The 19,085-nt window shown below is 43.7% G+C and overlaps 1 protein-coding gene across 3 annotated transcripts in view; it reads right to left on the bottom strand.

Moving 5' to 3' along the window:
* DAB1 (DAB adaptor protein 1) overlaps positions 1-19,085 on the bottom strand; it is a 416,072-nt gene that overhangs the window by 220,045 nt on the left and 176,942 nt on the right. The window lies entirely within an intron of this gene.

Here is a 19,085-nt window from a genome sequence, read left to right on the forward strand (position 1 = left end):
TTTCAAAGTTCCATGCTATTTTTCAGCCGTCTCTCCTCCCTGCAAGCAGCTTCTACCCAATAAAGAACAGCCTTTCCTGACACGAGGAGGTTCAGCTGATGAAGCAAAGGCTCAAACCAGAAGGACACGAAGCTGCACAGCCCCATCCCTCCTGCCTGGCTTCTGCATGGGCAGAATCAACATTTGCAGCACCAGGCAGACCAGCAGCAAGGAATTCCTGATCCTACCTTTGGGAGAAATAAATAATTAGGCTTTTTCAAAAATAACTGAGAAATAAAAGGCCAAGTTTGGATAAAATTCAAGCAAAGCCAGTCTTGCAAATCGTAACTTAGGCAGCTCAGAGTGCTGTAAGAGAGGGATCTGCAACCTAATTGAAGTGAATAGCTTGAAGTGCTCTGCTATTAGGGAATCAAAGCTCTGGCATCTCTGCTGCAGTATCTGTGAAACAGCAATAACAGTGTTTGCCCACCTTACAGAGATAATAGAAGTGGTTATGTTTGTGCAGAAATGTGATCATGTAAAAAGCACTGTGGTATAAAAGTGCTAAATATTATTATTAGGTGTATGTTTTGGTACTCCAAAAAATACAATTCATTCAAGCTCTTCTATTTCTTCGACGCTTGTAACAGGCTTCCAATGTGGCTTAAAACCCCTGCTCAAAAATAAACATCAGAATAATGAGCTTTCCTTATTTAATTCACCAAATAGGCACAATAAGCTCATGTTTAAACAAAAAATGAAAAGGAAACTTGCTGCTGTGCCAGAACAGCAGCACAATCAATTTTAATTAGCATTGCTCATTGTGGGAAATGATAAGGTATCAGTCATAGTAATTGGTGGTGTTGACAATTAGTCAAAGTTATTAACATCTCAAGACCCAGGACAAAAAAAGCTTGCTGAATTTTAAATATCTGGAGAAGGCTTGCCTCGAAATCCTTAATTTTCACACAGTGTGGAAACATTGCTCAGATTTATTATTTGTTAGATTTCCATCAGAGCACAAGCACTGGGATAATGCCACCAACCCAACATTGCTGGTGCTTGATCAATCCAAGTTTTCCACTGCTGGGAGTAGGGCTGCCTTCTCTCTTCCAACAGCCCTGCTGCCTCCCTGCTTCCCATCTCTTTCCCTTTGTTTTCCTTTGCCTGCTCCCAGTGCTCATCCCAGATCCTCTCCCAGACTGAATGGATCAGGAAATGCTCCCAGGCAAGGGAAATGCCTTGGAGCTGGAGCATCTCCAACGAGGTCCCATCCAGGAAAACGAGCCTTTGGGAACCCAGAGCTAAGGTGAATGCTGCCACACAAGCAGCAGCAGCTCCTGCTTGCAGGCATTGCCTGGAGTGCCTCGTTTAATGACCAATATGAGCAAGGCCTCAGGCTTCTGAGAGGCTCAGGTGTAAGGCAAAGCTCAGGTGAAAGGCAAAGTCTTTCCCAAGACACAATACAGGGCACTCCAGGGTTTTGTCCTGGTCCCTCTTACCCCTGGGCAGCCCCATAAATGTCCTGCCTGTGTTTGCTTTCTGACTTCTGCTGACAGGGAATCTGGCAAAGGAGCTCAGTGATTATGTGAACCAGGTGGGTAAACCAGGGAGCCCACGTGTGTGGTTCACACGAGAACTGACACAAGGGTTTCTGATCTTTCAGTAAAGTTTATGGGTTAATATCAGGTTATTTTTCTGGCCACCAAGACCATAAATTCTCCAAGGCCTAGCACTTGGCTACTTGTACCTTCATGTTTTAGTGGGGAATTCCTGAGAGACCCAGTAAGTAGGTGCTGAAAGCAGCAAATGACCCACCTCAATGAGCTTCATAGGGATCACTTATGGACACAGCTGATGTACATAAAGAAGACAGAAAAACATTGTCCGAAAAGCATTTAGTTAATCTGACAGACCGCTGACCACCAACCGTAGAACACAAAGATCACGGAAATCTCTGCCAGTTGTTTTCTGCTAGAGGAGTTTCAGTGAAAACTCAATATATTCCACCTCCCACATCCTGCTGTCCCTTCATTGTAAATAAGATGCACATACTACTGCAATAGCCATCCTTCTGGTGTAAGTAGGTGTTACCGTTTAAAATAGCAGAGGTGACATGTATTACTCTTTTGTCCTTTTGCTCGCTTTAATGAGTTTATTTGTATGGAAATTAAAAGCCAGGTAAAAATACCATCTCTGTCCCTAACATATGTATCCATTACACAACTATGGTGATTCTTCTGACCCTTCTCCTACAATTTCTATTCCCAACCTGTGGTGGGAATAGCCTTAGTGCTGCAACCTTTCAAGCAACAGAGCAAAATACGAGACTGCTACAAAGGAACAAATGCTGCCGAGCTGTACCACTGGCACAACTGTCAGAGAGCACAGTCCTGAAAGAAACTCCTCCAAAACCCAACTAAGACTCAAAGCAAAGAAACTCTGATTTAAATTCCCTCTCAGGCGCCGGCCCACAGCAGCAGCAGGGCTCTGCCACTGCAGCCGCCAGATAAACACCATTTTCAAGGTCAATTTCCTATGACCAGTTGCTTCATTTCTCATCATTTTCTGTCCAACTTCATAGATTACCACTTAAAATTGATTTATTCTTTCCCTTTCCAGCATTACTTTGCACTTCATTTAAAAGGGATGTGGGGGGGATCTTTCTCTCTGTTCCACACAACAACGCCGTCACAAGGCGATGGGCTCAGCTGGGTTTCAATTGACTGAAACGAGTGCTCAGTAAAGCAGTGTGCTATAAAAGCCAAACCAAACCAAGGGGCACCTTCCAACCATTTCTCCCTCTCTCCCCTACTGCTAGCAATATTGTTTTTTAGAGACAGTGACTTGGCTTGCTACGTACAGAGCTTTGTTGTAAAGGAACGTTTTCACAGCCCCTAACAGAAAACAAAAGTTATGTTGAGGTCTGGTTTGAGGTTCGTCCTGCAGGCCAGTAGCAGTGGCACTCGAGATGAGATTAAAGCTGACAGAGATGAAACTGCGCTGGCCCACATCCTTGGGCTTGCTCCAGGGCCTCTCATCTGCATTTCATCGTGATGTGAGCACATGTTCCCATCATTGATACACTCATCTGCATCACTCTGAATGTTAATCACACGCTAACCCAATTTCTTCAGCAAATTTATTACTTACTGTTCATTAAAGTTCATAAAACCTAATGTGAGGCTGAGAGAAGCAGAACATCCTCACCAAGGAGTCCTCAGCAATTCCGAGGTGGCGACGTCAGCCCGAGGAGCTCCTCCTTCCAAGGTGGGTGCCACAACCTTTCATTCGTTCTCCGGGGGTGTGAGGGGAGGGGAAGGAGGCCACGAGGGACAAAGAGCTGTGGCAGCCCTTCAGAAAGCTCTGAAACCGCTGTCCTTTTTGGAACTCTTGTACCAAAACAAACCCGGATTTCTTTTCGGAGTAATTTAAAGATTTTTTTTTTTTTTTTTTTTTTTTCAATGAACAAGGAAAAAGAATCAAGGCTTCCCAGCAACGTGGGGATGTGAGGGGAAGGAAACTGAGCTAAGAGGAGGGCATCACAGCAGAGTGCTCACGGGGAGAATCTCAGCAGCACACGCTGCAAACGTTACAGGTTTTCCTGCTGTCAGGAATTGTGGGCTGTCTTCATGATGTCCCCAGAAGCTGGATCTGACAAGTGACACTTTATTGCACTTTGGATTTACTGGTAATGCGTGGCAGGAGCACACTTGGACAATACCCACATGCTTAAACCTAAGCATGTGCTTAAATGCTTCGCTGACCAGGGCCCAAAGAAGCTGCATTTGTGTTTTTCACATCGGAAAGGGAAGATTTAATGTATTCCAGTCAACAGCCAGAGCAAACATTACCATCTACCTCCCCAATGAACTCCGTGCATCTGAAATGATCTCAATTTCCAGTTCCTCAAAACCTCGGGAACACGCACAAATCCGAGCCTCCAACATCCCGAGTGGAAACTGCTAAAATTCTCCAAAGGACATTATGATTGAAATATTCAATCAGATGATGCTACCATCAGAATAATGAAGCCTTTGGAGGATTTGCTTCATTGAGTACAAAATAATTTTGAGAGACACTTAAAAGGAAGAAACCATGTCTGTGGGAAGAAACAGGACCGATTTTTTGCCAGGAGGAGGATTATTCTGCAAGCCAGAAAATGACACCTCTTGGTAACCCAACTTCAGATCTACTCCTAGGCTAAAATTAGATGTCACAAAACATATAAATATAATTTTTGCACAGCTGTGTAAATGAAAATACATCTGTCAAGAAAAGAAAAATTACAGATGCTTATTCTCGCCTTTCCCCAAAATTTCCATAACCATAGAATGATCCAGACTGAAATTACAAATTTGCTCTCTCCTTTAATTAAATCAGTTTGCGCTTTTTTTTTTTCCTCAGCTGATTAAATAATAGAAAAGCACAAAGGTGAAGGTGGGTTTTGTGATTAAAGCACTGGGCAAAGACCCAGGAGAGGGAATTCAATTCCTGGTCCTGTCACGGGACTTCCTCTGTGACCTTGTGCTCCATCACTTTGCACCTCTTTTCCCCCTCTGAGAAAGATGGATAATATTAAACTCTCTCTCACAGTCTCCATCTTGTCTGTTGGATCACGAGCTCTGCAGGGACAGGACTGTCTATTAAAGCTTTTAGGGACAACACTCCTGCAACAGGGAGGGAATTGCAGAGGGATGTCCTGCTGTCCTGTCCTCCCCTTCTGACCCACAGTGGCAGCAGCAAGGCCCCGACCTCTCACTGCCATGGCCATGTGGGCCAAGCCTGGGTGCAAGGAACACAAAAGAGGTGCAAGGGAACTTGCAGGGCTTCTCAGCGACTGTTGTGCCCATTTTTCCATGGGCTAACTCCAAAGTGTGGGCCTGTGAGCTGCACACAGCAGCGCAGGGTGGAACAGCAGCTTGGCAGGGGGAGGTCTGCACCGAAGCACAAAGCAAGACCGGGTCAAATGCTTTATCCCATTCTGTTCCCCAGGTCCTACTCCCATTTCACAGAGCATGGCATCATACAGCACTGCATTTCTTGCAAGCAAGGCTGAGGTATCACCTAATGAGGGTGTAAAATCTGACTCTAATAAGGCCAAACCAGCCTGCAGCTCTCCATGGGGACGGGGCTCTGGATGAGCCTTGCAGCTGAGTGATCGCAAATGCTGCCAAGAGAAAACAGGAATTCATCTCGGGAAAGAGACTGGATCCTAACAGAATTATTTTAGAGCACAATAACACACCAAGCTGTCTTCATCAGCACTATTACTCTTGCCTGGCTTGACTACAAGCACATCGTGTCAAATCAACGGCAGGAAAATTAATATCTTCAAAAGGAAACAGTTCACCACATCACATACAGTCCAGCTCCCATAATGACAAGTTCCCTGATAGAGATCATCTTCAAAACCCCAGTGGTTATAAGAGACTCTATGGAATTCATCTTTTTTGATGGTTGTGGTTTGTTGGGTTGTTTTTTTTTTTTTTTTTAATTGAACCAAAATACAGTTTTGAAAGACTATTCCTAGCCATGCTGTTTTAAGGGATTAACAAGCCATTATATACTAGAGCATACATACATAATGGAAACAGCAAACAGGAATCAGTAAGTAATCTTCTGCCTCCACAAAGACTAATGTGTAATTGCCAGAAGCACCGGGGGAATTTCTGCCTTTCGTTAAAGCTTCAGGAGGTGACTGTTGTCAAATCTGACAGCAATACAGAATGCAACAATCAGTTACAGACATGAAAGTTGCTGTTTCACACAATAACAAACTTCCATTACAGTTGGGAGAGAGAGCCTGAGTATTGATTTGCAGATGTGAGTGCTAACTGTTATTATTTAGTAGATTATGGGAAGAGAACAGCGAGCTTCTGAACACTACGCACAAAGAGCGGCATGATATGCAAGATGAATTTTATGAAGCAAATTTTCTTCATGGAGCCTCTACACTGATACAGCCTCAGTTTAATTCCACAAACGGGGAGCTGTGATCAGACAGCTGATAGGCACCACATTTCCCTGAGCAATTGCTTTCCCATTAAGAACTTTCATCAAACCAAACCACCATGGGGGAGAGCAGAGCTTGAAGAATAAATATCAGAGCGAAACCCAGCAATGTGGCAATGTTACAGAGCTAAAGCAAAGCCTGTGGCTTTACAGAACAAACAAGTTCGCTGCACAACAGGGTGAGAGAGCAGCCAAAGTGAGGTACCACAGAAACCCTTCCTCTTGTGACCATCTGCAAGTTCAAGCCGTGGGGATCTTCAGAGTTACCTCCAGGGGTGGTGGTTCTGCAGAGCTGTTCTCATCCTTAGGAATACAAAAGGCAAACAGTAGCTAGTAGGATTCTCACTATAGCTCAAGAGATTTCTTTCACGTTTCTTTATTAGAATGGCTGAAATGCCCTAACACATCCCATGGGAGATGGGAGGCCCCTCTGAGAACACTCCTGGGGAATTTCAAAGAGTGACAGTAAGAAATGTGTCTGTCCAAATCATTGTGACAGAACTAACTCAGATGGATTTCTCAGAAAAAGTAAATATTCTCTGGTGTTACACTCTCCGTCCTTTTATTCTTTGGAGTTTTTCACTCCAAAGGAGCCATGAGAGTTTTTGGTACTGGTACCCAACCCTGCTAAAGAGCACAGATGGCAGCAGACCCTTTCTTGAAAGCTCATACAAGGGCAGGATGCCAACAAGTCATCCAAATAACTCCTAAGGTTTGTACAGCCCCATTTCATTCTGAAACACAGAAATTCTGCATGCAAATAGTTCCAGGTTCTTCTGTGGTATGTTTGTCCACAGACAGATACACGATGAGAAATTAATTGTTAATAGCTTTAAATCTGAGATCAGATGGTTGTGTCCAAGGCAGCAGAGAAACCCATGTACTCATTAAACACCTCAGGTGAGAAGCTGATCCCAGCAGCAGAGTTTTGAATGGAGCTGCAGGATCATGAAGCAGGAAACGAGGTCTGTTAGTCTCTTATTTTTACCCATTGACTGTATAAGAGGCTGTAATCAATCATAACCTCTCTAGGAACAGCATCACAGTGCTGAAGTGGGGACAGTCTGTGCAGGGACTGCTTATTCCTCGCTGCTCCAGATGAAAAGATTCTCCTTGAAAGAGCTGTGGCAGAGTTTCGTGTCCCATGGCTGAGCCCCACCAGCACAACGTCATTGCACCAGGTTTTAACCCTGTTATTCCTTTGCATTAATCCATCACAGGATAACTGCATAACTTTCCCCCTCTATTTTCTGAGCAAATCACACACAAACAGCTGCTGGCCAAGCCAGAAAAACTCCGTGCAGGTGTTTTAAAGCAATATTAAAAGTAAAAGCAATTAACAGACTGTTAAAATACACATAATTCCTTTCACATTTCCATCAGGGCTGAGGAGTCAGGTGCAGGAGAGAAAGCAATGCTATGGATAACATACACACTCCCTCAAACCTAATTATGCTGCAGCACATCAGCATTCCAGCAACATCTTAGGTGGGAAGTTGTTGCAATATTGATAAATTATATTCTGTCCACATCACTAGTGTGCCAGTAATGTTTCAGAAGCCTGGAGGATCAGTGGGTGACTCTTACAATGTATATATAAAGAGAAATCTTGTTTTGTCTCCCTAGAGACAGTTTCTCTCTTAATGGAGTATGGTCAGAGGGGTTCTGCTTAATTCATGCATTTAACTCTGGATCTCCATCACTTCACAGTGGTTTTGTGCTAACTACAACGTATAGAGGCCATTAGGCAGTATGACTAAGATTGACTTTTCTTCCTTCATGGATTATACAGAAGGAATGGGAGCAAGTCAGGCTCATTAGCATATGTTTAAAGAGTTCACAGGGTTGGCAGTAGCAGAAAGTACCCAGCAACCAGCAGAGACGTTTAATTCTAAACCTTACACATCAACAATGAAAGGAATATCTCTCCTTCTCACTATTACATCATTAAATGAACCAGAAGGCGCTAAACCAGGACCTCTGGAGGTGCTGACAACAGAGAGTTGTCTGAGCTTGGCAGAGGATAACATGAATTTTAATTATTGCAGCACACTGTTAGAGCGCTTATTCCCTTTCAGTGGAAGGAATCAGTGCTGGAATGTGTGCCTGAAGCCCTGTGGTGCAGCCAGGCACTCGAGGAACAGGGCTGTGTGCCTCTGGAGCCCTGGGAGCATCTGAACAGCATCTCTGGAGCCTGGGGAGCAGCCCAGCAGCACCACGGCCACTGCAGCCTCTCGCCAGACACACCACGGTGATTCCTGGCCACCTAACCTGGGCTGCTGCCTGCAAACCTCACACTCCACCTGGGGCTGCACCTGGGAACCCAACAGGAGATGCAGCATCCCTCCAGCACCCTCAGCTGCCTCATCCAGAGAAATCAAGCAGTGCTGCCTTGCAAACAGGTCATGCAGGCTGGATGAGTCAAGGCTGTTTTTCCACGGGGGAGCATCTCTGCAGTGAAGTGGCCAAAGAGACACATCACCCACTCCTCCTCTCTCCCAGTTTGCATCTGGGCTCGTTAGGGCTGATGTGAAAACACCACCGTGCTCAGCATCAGCCTTGCAGGTACTCCAGGGATGCCTCACCTAAGAGCAGACAGGCAGGACACTCAGGTGAACGCAGCAGGACTTTCAGCTGTTTCTCCCTGTCCTGCTTACAGACCAATGACCTGAGCCACTGAATGGCCTTCAGGTGTCACTGCCCAAGGAGAGGAAACCGAGAAGTCTCACCATGAGTAGTAAGGAGCATGTAGAGGTCAGGAAAATGTGGGGTTTGGTGTGGAAAGGGGCAGCAAAAGGCTGTGTGCCTTCCCTGCTCCCCAGCCCCTTTTCCCAGGGCTTGTGGCCCCATTCTGAGGCTGAGAGCAGCATCCAGGCTCTCCCCTCTGGATCACCAGCCCACAGAGAGCCAGGCTCTGCAGAGACAATTTAAGGCAGGGAGGTAAGTAATGCGATTTTCACACAAACCTCCTGAATAAGAGACTTTGCTGTAACTGAGTTTCTGGGAATAGGGTTGGGCTGTGCTGCTTAACTCACAGACACTCTGCATTCTGCTGCTTGTCCCCCAACCAAAAAGAAACCCTTTCCTCTCATGGATGTGAAGCTGCTCTCACACAGGATCAGCAGCAGGACAGGCCACACGTGCCCACGCTGCAGACAGCCTCCTCCCTTGCTTGGAGTTCTGAAAAATGTCAGATCTCAAGGAGCATATGTTCCAAGTGCCCCTGAGCACTCACAGAACACTACATTTACAAACAGAGAAAACCAATTTGAATCACTCAGTGCATTTGCATGCGGTGTCTGCAGGATGGTTTGGAATCAAGATTAATATGCAGATTGGAGCAGGGGGCTGTGGTGACAGGCAGGGCGAGCCAGTGAGTGGGGGCAAAGGATGCTCAGGGATGCAGGAACCCCTCACAGAACCTCCCCAGGGACAGCAGCAGTTTTTGGGTGCAAATGCCAATACAAAGGCTGTTTATTGCTTTTGCAGGTTACTGCTGCTCACACTGGGGTTGGTAAAGGCCATCTGAAATGAGATCTTAATCTCATGTCCCAGTGGCTGGCAGAGATGACGCCTGGGCTCAGCAGCTCACAGGGATGTGTTGTGCATCCTCTCAAATGCTCCCAAAACCACAGACTCTCACCTTTCAGCTTCTCCATCACCTTTACTCCCGAAGAAGTCGAGTTCAAAGGGCAGAATCAGGGAAGCAAAGCCCCCTTGCACATCAAGCTGTTCCTGCTTTTAATGAAACTGAGAATTTGGGGGGAGTGTTTTGAAGTGCAGATTGCAGCAAAAGGCCTCGGTGAGGTCCTGCTTGCCAACACCAGCAGAGTGGGCTCATCCTCACTAAGAGGTGGCTACCACGCTGGGATTGAGCAGCTGGAGCTTTTGAAGCATAAGGCTCTGGTTTATCAGGTAAATAAGCTGGGGAGATGATAAGCCACTCTCTGAACACCCTTCAATAATCGCACTGATATCTGCCTTGAGCTCATACTCCTTTCAGACTCCCCCAGCTTTTTAATGACCAAAAAGAGGATCTTGGTTTCAGAAATGTTCAGTGTTCTCCATTGTCAGTCTCTAGCTTAAAAAATAATTAAGTTTACTCTCCTGCCAGCCTGTTTATCAGGTCAGTGCAAGATGCTAAGCGATGAGTATGCCACAGTAAGAAATATTTCTATCTATTTAACCCACTAATTGAATCTCAGTAAAGAATGAAACCCATGAAGTATCTATTTATAAAGTAAATACAGCAAGTAGAAATCAAATATTGGTCCTGTTTCAGGCCATTAGCTGAGAGGATGCTGGGAAGGTAGCCACGGTTGTTATAGTGCTAAAAAGAAGTGGTTTGTTCCCACCAGCCTTTATTTTTTTTTTTTTTTCATGCCAATAAGCATCAACCTGAAACGTTGTGGGGAGAACTGGACAAGAAGCACCTCAGCTGTGATCTGAGAACACACTCCCAGGACGTGCTGTCCTCTCACCACATCCAAAGGTGGATGCACACAGCATTCAGGAAATTATTGCCTGCTCTCAACAGCTCATTTCAACATTTCCTCCTGTAAATGCAGCTTTGTGGACTGGCAGCTTCCATGGAGTCATTCATTCTGCTTGGAATCTTCCAAGAATTTGCAACAAAAGCCAGGGTCTCCTAAGTTAAAGTGTTTCCACTCAGCCATCCTCCCTTAGTGGCTCTGGGGTGGTTAATTGGATTAGTTCATGGAGATTAATTTTCCAGTACTGTCTAGATGTAAATATATTAGGATGTAGCACCTCTCATCCCACTGATGGGGGACTCCAGAACCCATGGGAGGACAGTTTTGGCACGTGGAATGAAGGTAACATGGACACCGTGATGCTCAAAAAGCACCACCAAGGCACCAATCAAAATTTTCAGGGAGGAGAATTAAAAAATTTCCAGCTTTTATAATTCAGCACTTATTTTTTAATTATTATTTCACCATTTTTTGAGGTAAAACACAGCCCATTTTGTCCCCTCTTCATCCCCTAACACACAGAGTTGAACTGACTTCAGTCTCACTCTTCCATTCTGCAAATCCAGCAGAAACTGTCTATCCTATATTTTCCACATCCATTCATCACAAAAATGAATGCAGAAGTTTCAAGTGCCAAACTAAAACTACTGTAGAGTGCAACTAAAAATACATTTAATTCCACTAATATTTCACAAAAAAACATTTTCACAAATAGCAACTCCTTTCAAAAAAAAAAAAAAAATTACACAGTAAACGTCACCAGAGTCTTAAAGGGAATTGCTGTTGATCTCTGGGTATCCTAAATTCAGTAAAATACCGTGGCAAAACTGTGTTCTAATGAAGCAGTAATTTAAATGTCATTAATTTCATATTTGCCATTCCCTTTCTACTACACTGATCCCTAAATTAAGGGCATTAATGTCTCCTATGTCATTTAGGGATTTAATGATTTTGATCCAGATTGAAAGGTTTAGAAGTGTTTTATTTGGAATTTCTCATATGCTCTCCTAGGAACCATTCAACCTTTGCCAGAACCAGGACAGGAGCTAATGGCAGTTTCCAAATAAATCTGTATTTTTAAATTTGGGAAGAAACCTCAACGTTTTCCATTTCAAACCAACCAGCTCCCATTTCTCCCTTTTCATGGCAGAGCTGTGCAGCTGAGGAAGCTTCTCGTGAGATGATTTCTGACCCCAAACACCTTTCAATACGGGATTCTTGCTACACTTCCTAAAACAAGGCATGAAAAATAGAGTATTTAAATTTTACAAAATCCTGGCTGTACAGTTTGTGTACAATAGAAGACCTTCTCACTCTTTACAAGTCCCTGACAGGAGGTTGGAGCCCAGTAGGGGTTTGTCTCTTCTCCCAGGTAACAAGTGACAGGATGAGAGGAAACGGCCTCAACTCACACTAGGGGAGGTTTATTATTGGATATTAGGGGAAAAATATTCACTGAAAAGGTGGTCAGGCATTGGAACAGGCTTCCCAGGGAAGCAGTGGAGTCACCATCCCTGGAAGTGTTCAAAAATGTGGAAGTGGCACTTGGGGACATGGTTTAGTGGAGAATGTGACAGTGCAGGGTTATGGTTGGACTTTTCTAAACAAAATGATTCTATGACAAATTCAATGTACCATGGTTACAGTTGCTTCCCCACATACAAGGATCCTCCCTGAACTGTCCACACAGAGAAATCAAATAGTTCAACATGGAGCTGAATTCTTCGTTTAAGTGGTTTGTGTCTTTACTGGATAATCTCATACATGTGCTTCATTATACCAAGAACAGTAGGAAATTATTGATTTTTCTGAAGCCATTAAGTTCAATTAGCTTTTCAATTCAAATGGGAAAACGGTGAATTACCTTCATTTGATGGCAAAAACAATAAGGGGGGGGGAGTACGGATAATACCCTAATTTGTGAAGTATGTGAGCAAAGTGGTAAAGGTAAAGCAAACAAATGAATATTCGTGTAATAGCTCTAATCAGCACTGCTCAGCATTTAAAACTGGCATCATTATGCTCAGTGGACTGTGCAGCTATAAGTAGTTGTGATGTTGTTTACCCACTTAATCTTGTGAATAAATTATAGCAAAATAAATAATAAACAATAGGGAAAAGGGTGGAAAATCATTTGGAACAAATTAAGCTTCTGCTTATCCTCAGCCTAAGGCACACCCAGCACGCCCCAAAAGTTGTTGAATATTGAAATGTAGAGAAGTTGGAAACAGGGGCCCAAAATTCTCCAGTCTTGGGAGACAAACCTGGGCAGCACATAGGGAAGATCTCTGGATGTGTGAGCCCTGCCTATAAAACTGAGGGATATGCAGATCCACTAATTATGAACTGAAACGCTGATTTTAAAATCCTTCAAATCATGTGCGAGTGATCAAGGAATATACAGTAAGTCACCTGATTTAGACTGGGTTTTACTTATTAGTATTAAGTGAATATTACATTTTTGCTGCTGTTCACAAACATCACATAAAAATCCAAGCAGAGATAAGACCAAGGAAATAGTAAAATAAAACCAAGTATGTAGTTATTGAAATAACTTTTTAAAATATTTAGATCCAAATTTGTGTTTTAAAAGTTTACTGGAAAACCACAGCAAAAATTTATGATTTCATTTCAGTTATTGCTCTGAGAAGACCACATTCGAAGTTTTTAAGATGCTTTCTTCCCCCAGCAGAAATCATAGCTGGTTCTTTATCTGTTTCCTACAGCACCAGAAAGAGCTTTGCAGCAAGCTTTGGGTTGAAGATTCTCCGAGGAGCTCTTCCCTCCACCCAGCTGGATTTGCACACACTTCAAACCAAGTCCAGGGAGGAATTCCAGTGCTGTGATGAAGCTTTTGAGATCCTGACATGAGAATATACAAAGAAATAAATTACCTGCCTACCTGATCAGGCAACACAGAGCTTTACACCCTCCATGTTCAGTGTCTCCAGAAGGTCCTGTGCACCTGGGCATGTTGGGGCTGGGATTTGGGAAGCCTCCAAGAAAGCTCTTGTGCTGCTGCCTCTCCCTATTTCAGTGCCCAGCCATGGCCAGACTATTGATTTCTGCAGTGACTGCAATCAGTCATAATGAGGAGACAAGAAAGAAACCATCCATCCTGACACAAACCCACCATTGGATATTATCTGGGGCTCGCTGCTGATTTAATTTCTACTGACCCAGTCGTTTGGGTTGGCTGGAGCTTCTGTGCCTGAGTAAGAGTTCACTTTGTGCCCAACAGTAATCTTAGCATTATTACTGTGTTCATCATCTTCAAGGCAGTCTAGAAACAGCAAGAAAACATTTTTTAAAACTTATTTCTCTTATTTTCACATGTCAAAGTTTGTTCTCTTTATTTTACCTTTATGGGGCGATTTTATTAAAAATAATAAATTGTCTAATCATTTCCTGATCAAGTATCATGCTAACTAACTGGGTTTTTTGCTGAATAATTCACATTTAATATTCTTTTCCTTTTCCCCCATGTGAATTCCTCCTCTCCACTTCATATCCAGCTGCAATGAACTTTACTGCTTAATCCTATAAAACCCAGATACATTCATTTTCTGGATGAGCAGTATAAACTTTGAAATTATGTATTCCCAAGGCTCTCCACCACTGGCAGCTTTCTTATGAACTGAAAGGGATGTGCTTAGATCATCCTCCACCTTTCCTTTCTTTCCATCCTCTGCCCTGCCCCGTTTTTATGCCTGGATACCTCTCCAATTGTTTCCTTTTAGTTCCACAACACTTTAAATTATTTGTGAAGCTGTTTCCCTCGACCTGGCTCCATAGCACAGAAAGATCTATACAGTGAAAGATCTGTCAACAGTGGTGTGTATATATATATATAAAAATATTAAAAAACAATTTAGAGATAGAGAAACAGAGGGATGGAGAGTGTGTAGCTGGATCCAAACCAAGTTTTGGAGAATGGACCACCACAGAGAAATAAACCTCATTCAGCTATTCCCACACCCAGTGGTCAGCAGCTGGTTCCTGCTGATGTCAGGAACTTGGTCTCTCGTGCCCATGGGCTCTCACATTTCTGTGGGAAAAGCTTCCCTCCAGCTGCTTTTTAAGGACACTAATGTGGAATGATGACCAGACCAAAGATACTAATGGTTCAGTCATCTTCTGACAGCTTTGTCCCTGCCTGTCACAGCTGTCCATGAGCTTGGCCCGGGGTGTTTAAAAGACTGCCCTAAAGTCTGGGATAAAGGCAAAATGCTAGGCTGGTGGCTGCCTACCAAATCCATCTGTGACTCAGTATCTTCCTGGAAAAAGCCTTTCTGTGAGCTCTCCAGGATGACAGTGCAGCCTGCATGTGCCACGGGCCATCCTTTGGGAGCTCTCTGCAGCACGAGTTAAAGCTCACCCAAGCAGAAGGCAGATGTTCTCCAAGGCAAGCATAAGGCTATGGAATCAACTGCAAAGCTTAGGAGAAAATTCACACCCATCCACTCCAGATGGGGGATCCAAGCCTCGATTCTCCCTGCCTCGACTTCAGGACACAGCAATGGATGCATTAAAAACCAAAAAGCAACTCGCTCTGCCTCAGAAAAGACTTCCACGATGACAAAACCAACCAAACAAAAATGCTATTAAAATAAAACACCCCATTGCTCACGCTTCTCTTCCTGGGGAGAGATGACGGAATAAACTCCACATGATGGATGCCAGTCCCGCTGCTTAACGCGCTCCAGGACGGTGCTCTCACGTGAGAGGGATGAAAACAAACTAGGGCAGCCAGCAAGAAGCAGCCCAGGCTTAAGTTTTCTGGCCCAGGGCTGCTGCTCATTAAAACTATGCAAAAATTGTCACTTCAACAGAAAGCTACATGCAATTCAGCACTATTGACTCAATCTGGGAGTTTTTTTGCTAAGCCTGACACTGGAGGGGAACCTTCAAGTGCTCCCATGGATAAGCTGAGCTAGGTCTGCAGAAAGCCCCCAGCTGGAGAATTTTGCAGTGTCATCATGCAAACACTTTATTTGCTCTTTGCTTCTTGTGCAAAGGATCTTTGCAGGTTCTTGTACTGTGAAGTTTTTCGCCAATCATTCCCGCATTTTATTCCACTTCCCCAGCCTGGCCATGTAAATCCATTTCATTCTTTACTAATGCAGTCATTAGTAACAGAAGAATAACAAAGCATCTATCCCAGATCTCAAACCTGCAAACAGATCTGTTCTCTAGACTTCACCATTGATTTAATTCCTAGTGAACATTTCCAGTCTTAACTGCTGAAAGTGTGGCTCTCATAGATGTCAGGAAAATATTTTCCACTTCACATTTTAAAAGAGGTTGTGTATATGAATTGATTTTCAGGTGTTAAGTTGTAACATTTAAGCCAAATGTTTCTCTCTACCAAGCCCAAAGTGAAATTCTAATATCCAGTGGGAAAAATAGCCCAACACTAAGGACATTTGCCTATCACTGTATTTCTTTCTCATTTAACTGGTATCTGCATTTATGATTGATTCCTGACTCTGCTCTCTTTGACATCTTCAACCACATTTTCAAACACAATCTTTTTCACAAGGAACCAACATTCACATGCAGCCAGTTACTTGTCATACAAGTATTATACCTGTACATACACTAGGAAGCAAGGAAGAAATTGTGGTTAAAAACACTGAACCAGGATTTCATGTCTTTGGAGACCTTTTCGCCATACAAAAGGACTCCTCACCTCCGAGCATCACCTTCAACTGGGATTCTACAGATGCTTTTTCTTTGGAGTTTCTATGATTCTTGACTAGAGAACAAGAAAAATTAAAAAAAAAAAAAAGTCACTCTTCTGCTGAAGAACTGAAATAGCCTAAAGAAGAAATACCTACTCTTTAGCCACTATTAATTAACTACCTAAAACATGGTACAAGTGTTCAACTACTTTGTATGTATGCACAGGGGGGCTGAACTTTTAAGTACATGGTTCTGTGAAAGCGAAGGGTGATTGGAAGAGAAACACCAAGAACAGAGAAGTATCACACAAACAGGAGTTCTCTGCTCAGCAGGTCCACAGGGAGCCAGGAGACAAAAAGAATTAACAAGCAGATGTATCAAAATGTGAGCAGATTCTTAAGCAGCTGTGATGAGATATCCTGTGAAATACCCCAGCAGCTAAAAGCAAGCAAGGACTGGACTCTGCACAGGGACCCAAGTTCACATGCTCTGAATCTCAGTGATATGGGGCCCTTCCAATATCACATCATCTGATCAGATCATGGAATCACAGAGTGGTTTGGATTGGAATGACCTTACAGAAATTTAGTTTCAACCCACGTGCCATGGGCAGGGATGCCACCCACTTGATCAGATGTCACAGCAGGAGCTCTCATCTGGGAGAAAATGCAGGCTTTTCTCCCTTATTCTTATTTTTGAGAGGCAGGACCAGCTGGATTCCCCATCATTTCACAGAAGCCTGGGTGTATTTCTGCAAGGAGTGCTCTGGTTCAAGCACAAAGCATCGAGCCTGATCAAAGGGCTGCTGAGTGACCCCCTCTGGCCTGCACTGTGCAGGAGGCAGGACTCAATGCTGATCATGATATAACCTCAGCTGGCTTTTACCATCTGGGAAGCTGTGAAGCAGAGCATGAAAGAACCAGAGGTCCTGAACATTCCTAAGGTCTAATTGTATCTGTATCCAACCTCGCCTGGCAGCTACATGAGCTGGAAAGGAATAGCCAGATCTAAAATAAAACATGCTTCTCATGGCACTCTCCCAAAGGCCATTATCTGAAGGACAGTGCCCCTGTGAATACACATGAGCTTATGGCTTGGTTTCAGCATCAGCCTACACCAGCCTGTTTTATATGAACAGAGAGGCCACTGGATCCTAAGGTGGCACTTCCATTGACTCAACCACAATCCCATCCAGCCAAATACCATTTAACATCATAAATGATGCAATTCCACTGGGATGCGGTTAAAACGAGTCCCAACTCACTTTCCCCAGAGGAATGCAGTTTATCTGGGCTTACAGCTGTTGCATTCACAGGATAAGATTATGAAATAATCCTTTCAGGAGCATTAGGATATATGGGTGGCCAGAGCAATAGAGCCGTGCCGCTGTCCCGGGAAACGCTCTGGCTGTGAACGGGATTTGGGGAAACAAGCGCGTATCCCGCAGGACCTCTGTGGATTTCAACGTGCCTGCTTGAAAGGCTTGCCTTCTCCAAATGCTGGGAATTGGGAAGGGAGCCCACTGCATGACCAAGCATTTCATGGGAATCAACAGGAAAATAAGCAGAGGAAGAATTTAACGGGATTCTAACATGGACTCAGTAGGGCAGAATTAGATCCCCACAATGCTCCCCTGTTAAATGCAACAGTTCCACAGAGTTGGTGCAAACCCTTACACCTATACAGTCCATAAGCACACTGAGGATTCCCAGCAGGTATGGAATTACTGCCTATTATTCATTCCTCCTTAGTAATAATATCAATTTAGCTGTTAGTTTTTGTTTTGACTCAGTGCTTAGGAATCAGCAGGACGATAAAGCTATTTAAATGGAAATACTATTCAAATACACAATCACCTGATTGGAACACGAACAGCTCCTGCTCCTGAACATTTCTCATATAATAGCTGCTTTTTCCCTCATTAAATGCAGAAATCTGATTAACATTTAGATCACACGTGCTTTACTTACAGCAATTAGGACCAGATACTGGAGTTTTGTTAAACTATGTAGGATTTTTGTGCTTTATCATGAAGAGGAGAACAAAGAAGCTCCATAGCGCTACATCTGGTCCTTTCTACTGCTTCTGTTCTATGCACACTCTCAAGGACAAGTGTTAACTTTAAAGAGAAGTCTGTAGGGACAAACTAAGTGAGGAAAAAATTGGACACTTGGATGAACTCCCCTTTGTAACATAGTAGAGTGATTGGTAACAGTATAATTCCATGCACTCCCTGGCAACACCCAATTAAACAGTCCAAGGGGTTACAACAGCGATTAGGAAATAGCTGCTAAAATAACACGTATGAATCCTGAAAATGAAAACCTTTTTTGTTCTGATCGGAAAATAGCAATCTGCAATTCATAAGGTTCAACTCAAGTTAGAAAGGATCAAATCTCAGTTGTTCAGAAAGCTTCAGAAACATAACTGAAGAGGTAATTTAGGATGTCCACCGCATTATTTTGCTCAAGCCACGTTGTCACATACTTCACAAGCTGTCATGTTGTTCAACAAATGCAAGACGTGGAGCTCAGCCCTTTCAAGTAAGGAGCACAACCAGAATTAAACAGTAAAACAAAACAAATGAAACTCTGTCTGAAGAGCCCCCAAGTATATTAACATTTCCTGCAACATTCTGCTCTGAAGAGTCCCAAAAGAGACTCAAGTAGTTTTAACGAAGCCTTTTCCAAGATTAAACTCCACACAAATGAATAGGGTGGAAATGTGTTTCCCAGGCAGACAGGCCCAGCCCTTGCTGGTTTCCCAGGGATTTGGTGCTATCCCCCATTTTTCCATAGGATGTTCTGTGGGAACCCAGAGTGCAGAGAATATTTCCCTGCCTGTTTTGAGGGGTTTCACTCCCCTGAACAACACAGCTTTTGACCTCTGTCCATGGAAAAAAACTGCCTACTA

This window comes from Corvus moneduloides, chromosome 9 (genome assembly GCF_009650955.1).
Source record: "Corvus moneduloides isolate bCorMon1 chromosome 9, bCorMon1.pri, whole genome shotgun sequence".
Lineage (NCBI taxonomy): Eukaryota > Metazoa > Chordata > Aves > Passeriformes > Corvidae > Corvus > Corvus moneduloides.